We start from the raw sequence: 18,934 nt of genomic DNA, 5'->3' as shown, positions 1-18,934 counted from the left end.
TTTCTCTCTCTTTCTTTCTGGAGGGTAAGGTGGGCACCCAACGGCTACTTAAATACAATTAGTGCAGCCGCCACTCTTCAAGACTCGGGTGAGAGGTTTCCCAGCCTAGGCAGCTCTCAATCACCTGTTCAATACAGAGCAGGCATTCTCTGCTTTGGGTTCTGTCAAAGCCGCTTCCAACTTTTCTGTCTGGGCCCAGAGAGCAATTGGCGTGAGTACACAGTGTCCCAAATCCCGATCTGCCTCAGATGCCTGGAGGTGGAGGAAAGAGTTTGGAACAACTGCGGAATTCTGGTCTGGGCTACACTCAGATGTATTCCTAAGGTTCCTTTCTCTTGAGCCCCCTCCTGAAAGCTCTCAGGGGTATCTAGGGTGATCGGTAGATGAATGGCACTGAGGGAAAGCCCCAATCACATTTGCCTCCGTATGGGCTATACAACACTCCCAACCTTGCATCCATTTCTCCTGGATGCTCCCCTTCCTTCACAGGTCAGAAATGTTAGCAATTCAGGTTGTAGGACTGAGAAAGGCATGAGATAATTAGTAAAATCTGCCCAGGTTCCCTAAGGTGCATAGGTAACTTTCACTAGTCTGTTTTATTGCCCCAATGTTTAAAAATGTGCTGTGGTGATTCCTTTAGTCTACAGAGCAAAGGCAACAAAAAAGCACATGATTCTCTTTTGCAATGGGTTTTTAGTGGCCGGGAGGATAAGCAGTAATGCCCTTAAGTCTGAATCCTCCCATAGTCTCTGGCACAGGGCAAACTGAGACCCTAGCACTTTGCTAAAGGGGACCAGAAACCCCTTGGCAAAGCAAGGTGAGAGATGGGTTTTCTGGACCGTTTAGGAAGCTCAAGCTTAGGGAGATGTCCCTAATGAGAACAGTTTTCTCCGGCACAGCATGGGCGCCTGAGTCCTGTTTTCTTCTCATTTAGATGGGAGCTTCTCTCTCTCCAATATGACAGATGCACCACTAGCCTGCGTATTGAAAAGTTGGGATAGATTTGAACCTCATATGCTAAAGAAAAAGCACCTCATTTTCTTGGCCTGGCCTCAATACAAACTCTCTGATGGAGAAACCTGGCCACCAGAGGAAAATATCAATTTTAATACAATTTTACAGTTTGATAAAATTTAGAAAAAAAGGAAATGGTGTGAGGTGTGGTATGTTCAGGTTTTTCTTTGCTTTAAGGGAAAATCCTAAATTATGCCAACAGTGTAAAGTAGACTTACCTATAATGTCTGCCATGAAGAGTAAATCTTGGGGACTCACTAAGGAAAAGAATCAGGAGAACCCACAAAAATCTCCATTTGCTGGCCTCTCTGTGTCTGCCCTAACAGGCAAACCAAATATATTACCTCTCCAGGAGATGCTGGGAGAATTTGGGCCGATCAAAGTACATACCCCCTTCCCCCTTCAAGATCTAAGGCAGATAAAAACTGACTCTACTGAAAAGTTAGGAGATATGCCAGATTGCCTGGAATCGGATTTATCCAAAGGAGCTAATCCTGTAAGTAAAAAGGGGAGACTGAGGGATTCACAGCAGCTGCCAAAGCCCTTTTTGCTTTGGGGAAATTCCTCATTTCTTCCCTGCACTGTAAGGATTGCTCCATCTCTGTCTACTTAAAAAGAAGGGACACTGAATGCAGTAACGTCATCATACTGAGACCCTTGATTTTACACTATAGTTGCCCTTATGTGAAGACATCTAGTCCACTCAGTGGGGAAATCTATGGTGCCACTGATAAAGATGTCATAATTAAATGAAAGTTAAAAACCTGGAGAAATTTTTCTCTTATCTGGTCTGTTTTAAAGGTCATTATAGATTGTTCTTGGGGATGATTTTAGCTGAATATCTAAAAGATTTTTTACTGTAATAATCTGGTATCTAAATGAGATTGAAGCATTGCACAATCTTGCAGTTAAAAGTTAGGGTTAGGTAATTGTTTAGTTTGTGATTGTAGATAATTCATGCCAGAGAATTTAAATACTTAGGATAGAAAATTAAAAGAACTCTACTTCCAAGCTGGCAAGTAACTCCCAATCATTTAGTTTTATTTTATTTTTCATCAATTTTGAACTGGGTAGCCTGAGAAGATTTCACTAGGTATACCAGTGCATTAACTTGGGCAAGGATAGTAAATTATATGGTATCTGTTCCCCTCAGTGTGTAAGATTTAGGAAAAAAATGTTGAATTGGAACGTTGATCTGGTTTATTGAAATAACATTGAATAGCAACAGTCTTAAATTTTTAAAGCTTAATTTTGGGTATACATGGCAGTGTGTGGTTCTCTTTTAAGATTTTTTTCAGTCGATTTAATGTAACTTAATATTACTTTAGAAACTTCAGAACAAAAGAAGTGACTTAATGATCCTAAAGAAATTTGGTAGAGATCCTATTTTCAGTTTTGTGTGAGCAAGTTTTTCTAGTGTAGGAAAATATAAAGGTATGAAATTTTATAAATTGTATCTTAAACTTATATCATAATATTCAACATCCAAACCTGAAAATTGTGACTTATGGTTAAAATGCCTTAGGCATGAGGTTTCTGCTCAGAATTTCAGTTTTCCCAGTTCCTTCCAGACCTCAGCCAGGACTTAAGTTGATATGCAAATAGAAGATGCCTGGAGCTCAGTAGGAGACAGAGCTGAGGCCCAAGGAAAAGAAAAAGTAAAGGTGTCTTTTACCTGAGCTCAAACTAGATTAAACCAAAAAGTAAATTGTATGGTAGTTACTAATTACTGGCCAGTCATCTTTTTTTAGGACTCTTGCTTTTTTTAAAATTCTGTATTTTTTTTGAGCTCATGATTTTGATCCTACAGACAAGTTAATGTTTTCTGATCGTTCTATTTTTGATCAACTGTGGAGTTTTTTTTTTCACATTGCAATGAGATTTCACCTGAGAAAGCTACAAGGCCTTTACTATTGTGTTGAGTTACACTTGTGTTACGTGTTGTATGTCAGTATGTCTGTATGTGTGTATGTCCATATATTATGCAGTGATATGACAATTGATAGATATATGAGGAGTGCTCATGAGAAATTAAAAAAAAAAACAATGGATCCAAATATCTTTGATTCACGTGATTCAAATGGCTCAATTTAAATTTGATAAGTAGATAAGAAATATGTCTTTAAAATTAAGCTTATAAGTTTTTCTAGGTGTTCAAAAATAAAACCTAATAAAATGTTGATGTCTATGAAATAATCTGCTTAAATTCAAAAGTTTACAAGTATTGTTTCAAAATGTGAACAGAAGGAGGTTAACAGATGAAAAAGAAAAACCAGAAGGTTCTATGTATGGATTTAATAGAGGGAAAATGTTTTTCTGGATAAGAGTCTATATGATTAAGTAATTAAGAGGGTTTAAGTAAGTGATATAAAGAAGGTCTATGCAAGTTTTTGAGCAAGTAATCTTAAATAAATTAAACAGCTGGTTAAACAAGTGCTGTTGTTTTAGAGAATTGTTCTATGTTATTTCTTTAAAAGCTAAACTTGGTTAATATAAAAACATCAATGTAATTGGTGCTATTAATGTGTTCATATCTTCCAGGTATACAAGTCTGTAAGGTAGAAGCTTTATAAAGAGCATTATATCAAGCTGTGCTCTAAAGTTGTATGGTAATTTTAGGCTTAAAAGAAAAACATGTTGGAAATTTATTTATCATTTGTGTTCTATAACTGGACTTGTTATCCAAGTATGTAAAGTTCCATGTTACTTTTTACACTGAGATACAATTAAATGTATTTTTAAGTTAATGAGAGCCTAATCTGTGTAAAGGTTTTATTGCAAAACACAAAAGTACTTTGCTACTTTTCTACAAAAGGTTAAAAGCTTTCAGCTTTTCTTTAATTCATGTTTTAGATGTGATATGATATTGTGTTAGCTAATATTCATGTATACTTGAACAACAATTTATGCTCTGTGGGCCTCTGTGTAGGGTTGCATGAGTGTGTCCCCACAATACAGCAGCTGGCCTTGCAAAGAGCAAGGGATCCAAGAGAGAGACCAAGCTGGAGACGGCAATGTCTTTTATAGACTCATCTAAGAAATCACATGTCATCATTGTTCACAAATAATTAAACTCCGAATTTTTCATGGTTCCACAGAGAAACAGAAGCTATAGAATGTGTTCATTTGAAAAAATTGGCTCACATAATTTGGAAGTGGGCCAGCCCCACAATCTGCAGGATGAGTCAGCAAGCAGGAGACCAGATAGTCAATTATGTACCTCAGACCATATGTGAAAGTTGAGAACTGGACCCAGTTCAATGTCACAGTTCAATCTGAAGGCCAACAGGCCCTAAACTCAGGAAGAACTGATGTTTCAGTTCAAATTTTTTTAAAAAATGAAAAACACCAATGTCCCAACTTGAAGACAGCCTGCCAGGAGGAATTTCCTTTCACTCATGGGAAGGTCAACCCTTTGGTTTTATTCTGGCCTTCAACTGATTGGACAAGAACCACCCATCTTGGAGAGAGTCCTATGTTTCACTCAATATACCCTTGAAATGTTAATCAAAAATGTCATTCAAAAATCATTCTCACAGGCACCCAGAATAATGTTTCACCAAATATCTGGGCTCCTATTAGCCCATGCAAGTGGACCCCTAAAATCAACTATCAACCCTCTCCTTATCTATCATTACATCAGCATGGACTGATAACAACTCTACTCTCCCACAAAGGTATTTACCCACCCGTCCTCCCCCATGTCAACATGCCAGTTCTCAGAGGCCTTGTCACTCTGCCTAGGGTTACCTAAAACTCGCTTCCCAACCCTTAGTTTTCCTTCCTACCACAACACACAACAGTAGAGCCCTACTGGGTTTTGCTGAGATGTTTAAAGATTTTAAATTGGGGCTGGGGATGTGGCTAAGCAGTAGTGCGCTCGCCTGGCATGCGTGCGGCCCTGGGTTTGATCCTCAGCACCATGTACAAATAAAGATGTTGTGTCCACTGAAAACTAAAAAAATTTAAAAAAAGATTTTAAATAGTAGGAAACATTATGCTTTCCCTTCCAGAATGTTACACGAACCCTTAGCCAACATTCAGACATTTGATGTCTGTTATCAGTGATCAACTTGGACATCACATCTACAGGGCCAAGTTCATGCCTCCCAGTAGAGCCAGAACTCTTCACCATCACGAGCTCAATTAAAGTATTTTCTTCATGCTATTCTTGAAGAGTGGATATAATTATGCTTTCTGAGGCTACACAGGTCCAAAATAACATTTCATACTGGACCTTGAGTTCCATTTTTTCTTAATATGATTTATTTGGATAACAATTTATTTTTAAGGGAAAATAAAGAAATTGTTATTTTTTATTTTCCAATGTTATTAATTTCTGAGAGCCATAGCCAAGTCGGAATGATGCATGGCATTTTTGCCAGAACTGAGTGGTTGAGAGGTGACACCAGCAAGCCATTGAGATGATGATGGTTATGTTAAGCTGTGTATTCAATTGTATATTAGACCCCTGGTGTCTGCCTCAGGCCCTGGCTACTTTGGAGTTCTCGCAGGGATCCCTGGGGAGTTTGAGTTGGTTGGGGAAGTGCCGGAGAAGCGATTTTCTGGTTGGTGTGTGGTGTGTCCCACGAGAAGGCCACGTGCGTGGCATTCACAGGACTTGGGAAATAAAGTTTGTTCCTGCATCAGTGACTCGTGATTTGTGCCCAGCTATACTGTGGCATTTGATGGCCTGTGCGGGGAATGCCTGAAGCTTAGAGGTAAGTGAAATTGCTCTCTCTTGAGGGAAGGCGAGAGAATGGCTGACCATTTCAAAAAACAATGTGTTTTTGTTTTGATTTGTTTTGTTTTTGTTTCAAGCTTCCTATCCATAGAACTATCTCAGGCAAACTTGGAAAAATGTTTGGCTCAAGGTTTGAAGTTGTTTGGCCCTGAGGAAGAGATAGAGATAGACCACGAATATATATTTCAAAAAAAAAAATAGGAAAATTGATACAATTTTTTGTTCTGTTTTTGTTTTGTTTTGCTTCGGTTTTGTTTTGAGTTATCTGTTTGAGTTGTGTTATCCTTGTAGCAGAAATATGGGGTCAGAAATTAGTAAAAAACAAACCAAAAGAATGTTAAGTAAATTGTTAGAGGAAGGAGGCACCCCAGTAAAACCAAAAACAGTCAAAGCATACGTTGATACAATACAAAAATGTATCCCATGGCTTTTTAAGGAGGAGTTATTAAATATATCACAATGGGACCATCATGGTGAAGATTTAAGGGACAGGGAAAAGAAAACCCAGGAACTCTTTCAGTTGGTACATTGCTATTGTGGATGATGATACGATTTTGTTTGCCTAGTCCAAAGCTTTCAGTTCAGATTATGGTAGAAGACATATTAGATTAGAAAAAAGAGGATGCCTCTCGAGATAGTCAGAAAGGGGAAGAAAGTTTAGAGCAGAAAAAGCCATCAGGGGAAAAGTTACAACAGGAGGCTGCTACTAACACCTTTCTATCACAAGAGGGCGTAAGTGTCCAACCAACAGCTCCACCTATGGGGCCCTCAACGCTCATAGCTCATAGTTAATAGATGGGATTCTGAGACAGTACCTCAAAGATTAGCATGCCCTGTATTTGAGGTGGCAGGAGGGCAGCGGAATCACCATGTTTTAGATTTCAAAACAGTGAAGCAGCTAAAAGAGGCTGTAACAACCTATGGTCCTCAAGCACTCTTCACTATAAGCTTGGTCAAATCCATTACCAACTTGAACATGACACCAGCAGATTGGACTAGTATGTGTAAAGCTGTGCTAAATGGAGGACAATACCTGTTACAGAGGGTTGCAAATGAGGAATTTTGCATGGAGACAGCTAGGCAAAATGCAGCAGCTGGTTATCCTTAGAGAAATCTAGATATGTTGTTAGGAAAAGGCTTATGAGGGTCAGCTGCAACAAATTGCATATGATCCTGCTTTATACTCACAAATTGTTGCAGATGCAGTTAGGGCATGGAAGACTTTACAAGAACATGGAGATTTACAAGGTCAATTATCTAAGGTAATACAAGGAGCTAATGAAGCTTAGGCTGAATTTGTGGATAGGCTTATTCAAGCAGCTACCAGAGTTTTTGGGAATACAGAACAAGCAATGCCATTAATAAAACAACTGGCTTATGAGCAAGTGAATCATTGGTGCAGAGAAGTCATTAGACCACGGAAACATGAAGATTTAAACACATATATTAAATTATGTAGAGACATTAATGAACAAGGGCAAGTTGTGGCAGCTGCAGTACAACAGGTTTTAGATTCCAGGCCAAAAACATGCTACAATTGTGAACAAACAGGACATTTTAAAAGAAATTGCCCCAGATTTCCTTCCTTCTACTAATCTTTTTGCTATTTATAGATTTCTTAAATCAGTGTGTTGTGGATATCCAAGGGTGATGAGATTCATTGTGGTATATTTATATGTGAACATACAGTAATTCAAGTCAGATCCATTCCACTGTCTCCTTATTTCATCTTGCACCCTTCCCTCATTCCCCTTGTCTACTCCACTAATCTTTCTTCTATTCTTTTTTTTTATCTTACCCACCTCCATTGTGAATTAGCTTCCAAATATCAGAGAAAACAGTTGACTTTAGACTTTTTAGGACTTGCTTATTTCATTTAGCATGGTAGTCTCCGGTTGCATCCATTTAGCAGCAAATGCTATGATTTCATTCATCTTTATAGCTAAGTAATATTCATTTATGTATGTATGTGTGTGTATATATATATATATATATCACATTTTTTTATCTCTCTGGTGGAGAACACCTTGATTGGTTCTATAGCTTGGCTACTGTGAATTATGTTTCTATAAACATTGATGTGGCTGTGTCCCTGTAGTATGGCGATTTTAAGTCCTTTGGTTATTCACCAAAGATTGGGATCACTGGGTCATATAGTGGTTCTATTCCTAGTTTTTTGAGGAATTTTCATACTGCTTTGCAGAGTGGTTTCACCAATTTGCAGTCACACCAGTAATAGATGAGTGTGCCCTGATCCCCACACTCTCACCTACATTTATTGCTAATTGCATTCTTGATAACTGCCATTCTGGACACCTTCTTCTAAGCGGACCCTAGGTGTTTAATTTTATTATGAACAGGAATAAAATGTACCATTTGGGCACAGCTTCACAGGGAAGCAACCATTCTATTCTTCAACATGCCAGTATTTGGAGGGATTTGATAAATTTAGCCTTTGGGTGGAAAATCTCATAAGCTTCAGTTTTCCACATTTTCCCAGAATAATTTGGCTTCTGAAGAAACAGCCTCTGCAGTCCCAGGCCCCAGAAGCCACCCCATGAATTAGTGTGATTGAGTATCATTCTCTCTAATTTGGATCGAGCTCCTGCAGGGCTCTGATTACATGAGGAAAGAAAATGTCACTGAAGAAGAGGGTCCTTCTGGGAAACCAGGGCCCATTGGAGAAGAAGGAACTCTCCTCCAGGGTTTTGTAAAAGAGAGAGCTCCCTCTAAGTACTCCCAACCATGTTAGATTACAGGGTATGCCACCCCAGAATAGGATGTGCTTCAAAAAGCAGAAGAGATATGTGATGTCATGCTCTGGTATCCATGGAGTGAATAGTGGTGTTTTGGTGTCATTTTTCTGATGTTCACAAACAAGTAAAATAGAGAGTCTATTTATAGCTTAGCCAGAATAAACTACATTTTCTCACAGAAGATACTGTTGGCTCTGTTCATCTGATTATTATCCCACTAGAGGGGTTTGCTGTAAATCTGAAATAAGTGAATTGCACTGTACCATTCTCTGGCCTACCAGCCCAACCATCAATCCTCTCACAGAGGAGAAAATATTTTGGGGTATGTGCCACACCAACACTGTGCACATTATCACAATACTTGGAGAATGGAGGAAAACAGAGCCAGGCTGTTTCTTAAAGCGTGAAAATGTGTCCTGAGCCCTCCCAAAGCAGTCACCTCGCTATGAAAGTCTGTGTCCACTTATTCTTCTGCCTGTGCAAATTGATGGTTGTTGAGAAACTTGAAGCCACTTAGAAGCCCCTGAGGGGCCTTCAAGAAGCTGACCAAAAGTTGTGTGTTGTTAACCAGGCCTCAGGGGAGCTACTGGCCACAGGTTCACATCCTAACATTAAACTGAGTCACTTGTAATTCCAGTGACTCAGAAGCCTGAGCCAGGAGGATCACAAGTCTGAGATCAGCTTCAGCAATTTTGTGAGATCCTTAAAATGAAAAATAACAAGTGGTAGGGACATAGCTCAGTGGGTAGAGTACACCTGGGTACAATCTCCATATGCTGCAGGGTTTAAGACTCTGGGAAACAGATTAGGATCCCTGGCATTTGGAAGAAGATACAAGGAACAGTTGGGGTGGTAGTCCTGCTTTATTTGAAGGTGACAACAGCCTCCTGAGTCTAATATGCCCTTTTTAGGTGCAGGCTAAACAAAAAAAGGACCAATGTCAAGGGATGGTATAAATAAGCGCATGCTCACAGGCAGATATTTATGACTTTGAGTCCAGATGCTGAATCAGGGTGTGTATGACTTGACTCTATAGCTGGCCAGATTTCTCAGTGAGGGAAGCTAATCATAACCATCTTGGGCCTGCCCTATACATTGGAAATGCAAAATAAATAAGCAAATATCCCCATGTTATGAATTTCAGTAGAGTCAGGACTGTGAACATCCTGTCATGAATTGGGGTACATCTCTCGCCTGCTGCTGTGAAGCTCTCAAAGTTCATGAAGAATGCATTTCAGGTGGTTTTGTTTGAAAGAGTTTACCTCTCTGGGAAGTAAGAGCTTTTCCAGTACTTTACTCTGGCCCAGGTGTTCAAAAGTCCACTGGTTAGTTCCATGTACTACTTCAAAACATGTCATGCTTAGTTTGATTGTTTGACAGAGATAAATAAACTTGCCCTGCCTTCGCCTGCTGTAGTCCAGGGGATGGTGGTGTCCATCAGAGTCTGCTGGTGCACTCAAGTGGTACATGCACTGCAGATTCACCTTTGCACCTGTGTGTGCATAGTCAAGAAGTGTGTGCAGATCCAGAGGTAAGTGAATGTCCTCCAAGTGGGAACCACTGTGTGACTGGTGTCACCGTTGGGACCATTTTTGTATTTACACAAAAGAGAAGGAAGAAGATAGAGGAACTAGCAAGAACCTCACTTACTGGACAACTCAGCTAAGGGGACTTGGGTGAGCCTGTGCTTTTCCAGCAGGCTCTCTCCACCAGTCACTTTCTGATTCTGGTGGAGGAACACAGGATGGAGCGGTTTCTGAGAGAATTGATGAAGTAAGCAAGCTGATGCTCAGTTAAACTGCATTTGGCCTGAGTGGGCCTCCACACTTAAGCCATGGGCCAATGGGAGAATCTGCTACCTAATTAGTATGTCAATTAACTGAAAGCCTGACTTAGGAGTATGGAGATGTCCTGACTTTGACTTTTGTGGTTCAACTTCTCTTGGCCGAGGCATGATATAAAGACTGTTGGGTGTCGTGTCTGTCCATATGATTTGGGAGATGAATTAATCCAGTATATCCCACTAAGTAGCAGTCTACAGGCCCTTCCATATGGCAGGAACCTCAGAGAGAATCACCTACACCAATGCCCTGGGCTTCCTATATAAATCTAAGTTCTCCCTAAAGACTATAAATAGGAAATCTCTAACTCTACAGAAAAGGACAGGTTCCCTCTACTCTGACAACCAGCAGTCAACACAGGAGAGAACTACAACCAAATGTGCATGTGTGTGTGTGTGTGTGTGTGTGTGTGTGTGTGTGTGTGATGTATGGAGTTGAGGGGTGATCTTTCATGAAATCAGTTCTTCAGAGGACACCATCTGATCATCTAATCCAATTCTGACACTATCTACCTGAAGATAGCATCAGATGCTGCAGGTTTGAGTGCTCAGTCCCCAAGACCCCCACCCTCCACTTCAGGCATCAGTCCCAAATCCCTACTGTGATGCATGCTGCAAATTGGGGTTCCCACAGCCCTCTGCTCACTTCAATTAATTTGCTAGAGAAGCTCATGAAACTAGGAAAACACTTCCGTACATTTACCACTTTATTATAAAGGATGTTGATGAACATAAAGCATATTGATGAACACCAGGTGAGGAGATGCCTAGGGCAAGGAACAGGAAGAGGAAGAGCCCCTGTGCCACCTGAGAGATATTGTACCCCCAAACCTAAATGCATGTATGGAACTTTCATTACACAGACATGATTAATTATATCATTGGCCACTTATATAATTTCTTAGGACCAGCTCCCATTCTGAAGCCACCTATAGACCCTTAGTCACTGGTCAAGGCATTATCATATAAAAAGACACATCACTTTGAAGATTTCCAGGCATTTTAAAGAATGGGTTTTAGAACATGACATGTCCTCAAGTTAATTACAAAGGCCAGAGGATGGAAGGGGAAGAGATAAGGGAAATTAATGAGTTAGAGACTCAGGCTCAACCAAGATGGATAAAACCTTGACTTAAAGCCTCAGGTGGCCACCCAGCCACCAGGTTCCACCAGTGTCCTGCTGACAGAGGAAGTGTCCAGACCATTTACCCCAACCAATCCAGAAGCACCAGAACTTCACCTGGGACTGTGCTCCTGTCCAGAGCCACTTTGTATCATCATGCCCATCTTACCTGTATCCATCACAGGTTTAATATGAATGGTTATGTCCCCCAACTGGTATATCCATTATAAAATTGCTCTGGGTGGTCTTGGTTCAGGCCACCCAGTGACCTGCTCCTTTTCTGGCAAGCATCTGTGGTGGGTCAATAAACCCTTTCATTTCTGGGAAGCCTCACTCTTAACAATTTGAGTCCAAAAACAAAAGTGCTTTTACTATTATGTAATGAATGTGGGGGGTGGGGAGTTGATCACCTGCCTCTCCAGCCATGCACCATCTAATTCCATTTTGATCTGCAGAAGACTTTGCTGCTTTAGCCTAAACCATGACCAAGGAGTCAGAAGAATGGCTAGCTGGTCATGGAGTTATTAACACAGAGGATTCTCTTCTCTAATCTAAAGTGACCCTCCTGCCTCTCCCCTGCTCTCCAGCTGTGTGATTTGCTCAGGACAGAGTCTCATATGTGCAGCTGGCTCTGGACGGGCACATGGACACATGTCTTCACTCTCCTGGCATGAAGACAACCCAGCCCTGAGGCCACATCTCCACAAACCCATATCCCCTACAAATCCTTGCTGAAAATCAAACTGCCTTCCCCAGCATGGGAAGCTCAAGAAAATTACAAAAAGAGTAACTTAAGTATGATTAAAATGTTTGCATAGGAAATCAAGTGTTCTCTTCCTACCAAGTCACTGATGTCCCCAGACTGGACTGAAGGAAAAACTCTGATATTTCCGCAGCACCTAGAAGCTGGTCTGACCTGTCCTCATGTGAGGTTGGTAAAATTATTTTTATTCTGACCACTTTGTTATAACAGCTTACTGTCTCTTTTAAAGAAAACTTTCTTCTGGATATCTTTTTCTTTTCTTTTTTTTTTCTTATCTTTTTTTTTTTTGTACCAGAGATTGAACTCAACCATTGAGCCACATCCCCATCTCTATTTTTTTTGGAGACAGGGTCTCACTGAGTTTCTTAGCACCTCAAAAACCTGTCTTTGAACTCACAATCCTTCTGCCTCAGTCTCCCAAGCTGCTGGGATTACAGGCATACACCACCATACCTGGCTCTTCTGGATATCTTAAGGTACCTTATGTTCATTAAAGGCACAACTCCCTAGTGAGATATTTAGCATCCTCCTTTTCAGATTAATGCTGCTGATGATTATATCTGAAGAGAGGCTGCAAGCAATATTTGCCTGCTGTGATGCCCACAGGCATCCTGAGATTGGCAGTCCTGGTTTTCTTCCCTATCAAACTGAAAACTAGTAGCCCTGCCAGGTTGAAGATTTGTTTCCTACGATTACCACTCTCAGCCCCAATCTCAGGATGGAGGAGGCTTTAAGCAAGCAGCAGTTATGCCCCTGAAAAATTTTAAAGAAATGAAAGAGATCCTCCAGGCCTGGAGAAGAAAGGCTGGTGGCTAGACGCTCATCCAGGAGGCCAGTGTACCTCAGTGAGTCTTGCCAGTCTTCCCAACTTGTAGCTTTACCTGAAAAGTTCGGAATATGGAGATCCTTGGGATGCAAGGATGGTTCAATATACGGAAATCAATAAATGTTATTCACCACATCAATAGACTTAAAGATAAGAACCATATGATCATCTCAATAGACGCAGAGAAAGCATTCGACAAAGTACAGAATCCCTTTATGTTCAAAACACTTGAAAAACTAGGGATAACAGAAACCTACCTTGACATTGTAAAAGCTATATATGCTAAGCCTCAGGCTAGCATCATTCTGAATGGACAAAAGTTGAAGTCATTCCCTCTAAAATCTGGAACAAGACAGGGATGTCCTCTATCACCACTTCTATGCAATATAGTTCTTGAAACACTGGCCAGAGCAATTAGACAGACAAAAGAAATTAAAGGCATAAAAATAGGAAAAGAAGAACTCAAATTATCACTATTTGCAGATGACATGATTCTATACTTAGAAGACCCAAAAGGGTCCACAAAGAAACTACTAGAACAAATAAATGAATTCAACAAAGTGGCAGGATATAAAATCAACACACATAAATCAAAGGCATTTCTGTATATCAGCGACAAAACTTCTGAAATGGAAATGAGGAAAAACACTCCATTCACAATATCCTCCAAAAAAATAAAATACTTGGGAATCAACCTAACAAAAGAGGTGAAAGATTTATACAATGAAAACTACAGAACAATGAAGAGAGAAGTAGAAGAAGATCTTAGAAGATGGAAAAATATACCCTGTTCATGGATAGGAAGAACTAACATTATCAAAATGGCAATATTACCAAAAGTTCTCTATAGGTTTAATGCAATGCCAATCAAAATCTCAATGGCATTTCTTGTAGAAATAGATAAAGCAATCATGAAATTCATATGGAAAAATAAAAGACCCAGAATAGCAAAAGCAATTCTAAGCAGGAAGTGTGAATCAGGCGGTATAGCCATACAAGATTTCAAACTATATTACAGAGCAATAGTGACAAAAACAGCATGGTAATGGTACCGAAACAGGCGGGTGGACAAATGTTACAGAATAGAGGACATAGAGACTAATCCACAAAGATAAAACTATCTTAAATTTGATAAAGGGGCTAAAAGCATGCAATGGAGGAAGGATAGCATCTTCAACAAATGGTGTTGGGAAAACTGGAAATCCATATGCAACAAAATGAAACTGAATCCCTTCCTCTAGCCATGCACAAAAGTTAAGTCTAAATGGATCAAGGAGCTTGATATCAAATCAGAGACTCTGCGTCTGATAGAAGAAAAAGTTGGCTCCGATCTACATATTGTGGGGTCTGGCTCCAAATTCCTTAATAGGACACCCATAGCACAAAAGTTAATAATAAGAATCAACAAATGGGACTTACTTAAACTAAAAAGATTTTTCTCAGCAAGAGAAACAATAAGAGAGGTAAATAGGGAGCCTACATCCTGGGAACAAATTTTTACTCCTCACACTTCAGATAGAGCCCTAATATCCAGAGTATACAAAGAACTCAAAAAATTAGACAATAAGATAACAAATAACCCAATCAACAATGGGCTAAGGATCTAAACAGACACTTCTCAGAGGAGGATATACAATCAATCAACAAGTACATGAAAAAATGCTCACCATCTCTAGCAGTCAGAGAAATGCAAATCAAAACCACCCTAAGATACCATCTCACTCCAGTAAGATTGGCAGCCACTATGAAGTCAAACAACAACAAGTGCTGGCGAGGATGTGGAGAAAAGGGTACTCTTGTACATTACTGGTGGGATTGCAAATTGGTGCGGCCAATTTGGAAAATAGTTTGGAGATTCCTGGGAAAGCTGGAAATTGAACCACCATTTGACCCTGCTATTGCCCTTCTCAGACTATTTCCTGAAGACCTTAAAAGAGCATGCTACAGGGATGCTGCCATATCGATGTTCATAGCAGCACAATTCACAATAGCTAGACTGTGGAACCAACCCAGATGCCCTTCAATAGATGAATAGATAAAAAAAAATGTTGCATCTATACTCAAAGGAGTACTATGCAGCAATAAAAAATGACAAAATCATAGAATTTGCAAGGAAATGGATGACACTAGAGCAGATTATGCTTAGTGAAGCTAGTCAATCCCTAAAAAACAAATACCAAATGTCTTCTTTGATATAATGAGAGCAACTATGAACAGAGCAGGGAGGAAGAGCAGGAAGAAAAGACTAACATTAAACAGAGACATGAGATGGGAGGGAAAGGGAGAGAAAAGGGAAATTGCATGGAAATGAAGGGAGACCCTCATTGCTATACAAAATTACATATAAGAAGTTTTGAGGGGAATGGGAAAATAAACAAGGAGAGTAATGAATTACAGTAGATGGGGTAGAGAGAGAAGATGGGAGGGGAGGGGAGGGGGGATAGTAGGGGATAGGAAAGGTAGCAGAATACAACAATTACTAATTGGGCATTATGTAAAATTGTGGATGTGTAACCAACGTGATTCTGCAATCTGCATTTGGGGTAAAATTGGGAGTTCATAACCCACTTCAATCTAATGTATGAAATATGATATGTCAAGAGCTTTGTAATGTTGTGAACAACCAATAAAAAAACTAAAAAAAAAAGAAAAGAAAAGAAAAGAAAAAAATGTGAAAGCTCAGAATAAAAACTACAAATCTTTAAAAAAAAACAAAAAAAATTGAAAACAAGGAAAAACACTAGTAAATGAACAATATGATCAGTAAAATAAAACATTCATAGAAGTTATAAAAAAAAGAATATGGAGATCTTAAAGCCACATGACTGACTTTATTATAGCTAGAAATGCTGCCAACCAGGGAAAGATAACAGAGTGAGTGGCATAGGGCTGCATGTGACACAGGGGACCCTTCTGATGAGCCAGGAGTACAGGAATGAAAGAAATCTTGCAATTCAGATTAAAAGCCAGACAGCAGAAGAGGTAGAAGACATTATCTAATAAACTAAGGGGGTGGAGGAGGCCTGTCAGAATGCTCCCTGCTCCTCCTTAGCATCTCAGCTGCTCTCTCCATAAGTCGAAATAAAAGCCCACTGAGAAGGCAATGATTTGCTTAGAAAACAAATAAAGATGTTGTGTCCAAAAATAAATATTAAAGATGTTGTGAAAAATAAATATTAAAAAATTCTTTTTCTCTTTAAAATAAAGAAAAAAGAAAAGAAAAGAAAGAAAACATCTTGCAATTATTGACACTATCATTACATCTTGGCAATGCCCATGCATTATTGCCCTGTGTGTTTGCCGTGAGAAGAGTCTCATTGTTCAGAAGGGAAAATAAAAGTCCCAGGATAATGTGCATGGAATACATGCCTGGTGATATAAAGTTGATTTCCTAAGAATAAGGAAGCCTAGATGTGTATTGTCATCTTACCTCCATGGCCTGAATACTCTCTCCCCCCCTCTGGCCAGCCACTCAAATGATTTATATTAAATTCTAGCTATATTCAGCACAAAAGTCATCTAGCATCAGAGGATCAAAGTTACATCAACCAACAAGCACTGGGGAATTGATAAGCAGTTAAAATTAGGTCATGACAGAGCAGTGACTTTTGATGGATGAACTGAAATTTAGTGGCAGTTTTGCTATTTAAAGATTAGTTACAGCACCCTTTCTTGTAGCTGCAATGAAAACACAACAAAGTAACATCGCTGTTGGCCCAACTGATTGTGGCAGACTCACGGTTTCCTCGGAGTGTGTTCAGCTCTCATATGAAGCAGGAAAAGGCATCTGAATTCCCACCTCCAGAGCTCCTCACAGGCTCTTTCTCCCCTCATCCAGGCAAATTTTGTAAATTATTTTAATCACTTTTATAAGCATTCCATCCATGAAGCACTTCAGTCTCCAAATTCTGACCTGGCTCAACATTTCCAAATTCTTCACAAACAAACACTGCTTCTAAGTGCCAAATGTGTTCATCAACTGAACCAGTGGCCTTCTTTCATTTGCTTGATCTTTCCTGCAATTTTAGAAACATAGCTCTCAGCAATGTCTGACATGGCTCTCTTCTCCTGGTCTGTTGTGACACTTGTCAATACCAGAATGGAGACTCAGCAGCCCTAAGAAGATGGGGGCAGAAGCCCATAGAGAAAAATCTCTCATGCACACGTGCTTGCAAAAAAAAAAAAAAAACCAAAACAAACAAACAAAAAAAAAACTGTTACCAGAAGTCTCTGAAGACTACAGCCTTGCACAGAGGCCACCACAACCTTATGCAAAGAGCACTTCAATAGGAGAGCCACCCAGCAGCCACCTAGTAAACTTTGTACTGACTTCACCCTTGTTATGGAGCCTCGCTGCCAAGGATGATCTTTTTCAAAACAACTTATGTAACTTCCCCTGTTTTACCTTTGGAAGCTTTTGCCTTCTTCCCCTGCCTCTCTGAAAATGCCTATGATCCATCATGGCACACACATTCCAGATTGCAATCTGCTTATTCCCAAATAAAACCATTCCACTTTTGAGAACCACTCCTTCCATGGTTATTCAGGTTGATCATTTCCCCATGAGGTAAAGACTTGTTTTTATTTGATTTGGAGTGGTTGTGGCTGAGCCCCTGACCTTTTTGCCTAGTGATCATCAATTCTGTTTACCTCACCTCTGTGCCCAGACTTGGAGCTGCCCATGAAGCCAAAGAGGATCAGTGTGTTCTGCCTGGACAGAGCTGGGGTGGGTTACCATGGGCCCACAAGTGTCCCCCTCAGTCCCTTCAGGCAGCCAAGCTCACCCAAATAGATTGATATAATGCTGAGCTCCCAAGGGTCAAGAACTGAGAATACACAATGGGAGATAAGTCAGCAGAGGAAACATTGAAAACCAGTCAGAAGGAAAGTCTAACGCAAGTTCAACACAAAGTGCATAGTGGTAAACACACGCTGGGTGGGGAGAAAGGAGGAGCCTTTGTTGGGAGACACCAGCCAGGGGAACAGCTGGGTCTGAGCTTGGGGAAGGCATGGAGAATAAAGCTTCCCCATGGACAGGAGTCAGTTCAAGCCAGGCAGGTCCAGCCAGTGGGGCTGCCTGTGTGCTCACACACACAAAGTGTTAAGTTTTGCTGTGCTTACCCAAACAAAGGGGTTCTGTGAAAAACTATGAACTCTTTGAACTGTGTTCTTGTTGTTGTCTTAAGAAGATAGGAAAGAATATTTTGCCAAGTTTAATATATATATATGGTTGCCAAGAAATTAACTAACTACAAGTCACATAATTAGAAGTACGGAGCACTGTGACCATGAACAAAGTTATTCCGAGAATGTTTATCCATGCTTGAAAAGATTAAGCTGCCAAGAGAATGTGTTTCTTTTTTGCTGTATAAAAGAAGCAGGGAAAAAAATAAAGGTGCTGCTCATTTTCTACTAAATGTGTGTGTGTGTGTGTGTGTGTGTGTGTGTGTGTGTGTGTGTGGGTGGTGTGTGTGTGTGTATTTCTTTATGCATCTCTGCTGTACCAGGAATTATAGATTGTCAGTGGGTTCTGACAGCTGCCCACTTTCTCCAGAAGGGGGCCATGCTGGGCTCCAGGGAAAGACAGTGTTTGCACAAGGCCTTGGGAAGGGGACATGGTACTATAGTATTGTCCCTCTCTGTGGCTCCAAAATAAGCCTGAATTTATCAGCAAAACCAGAGAGGAGCCTCAGGGGAGTTGTCCCCATTCATCCCCATGCACCCCGGGCTCAAGGACATTCACAGGCTAAGAATCACCAGAATGCAGGTGTCATCCACAAAAACCAGCTGACCAATCACCAGATGCAGCCACAGCAGGACACCAGGACAGGTGTGAGAATGACTTTTTAAATGCCTATTTCACACTAT

General features: G+C 40.2%; 1 long non-coding RNA gene across 1 annotated transcript in view; it reads right to left on the bottom strand.

Moving 5' to 3' along the window:
* Positions 1-17,363, bottom strand: part of LOC144377989 (uncharacterized) — a 65,857-nt gene extending 48,494 nt beyond the window's left edge. The window contains exon 1 of the long non-coding RNA XR_013439374.1: positions 16,806-17,363. This is a non-coding gene — a long non-coding RNA (uncharacterized LOC144377989). The remainder of the gene's footprint in view (positions 1-16,805) is intronic.
* Positions 17,364-18,934: the final 1,571 nt, after the last annotated feature.

This window comes from Ictidomys tridecemlineatus, chromosome 5, assembly GCF_052094955.1.
Source record: "Ictidomys tridecemlineatus isolate mIctTri1 chromosome 5, mIctTri1.hap1, whole genome shotgun sequence".
In the NCBI taxonomy this organism is placed as follows: Eukaryota; Metazoa; Chordata; class Mammalia; order Rodentia; family Sciuridae; genus Ictidomys; species Ictidomys tridecemlineatus.
This window is presented reverse-complemented; position numbering and strand designations above follow the sequence as displayed.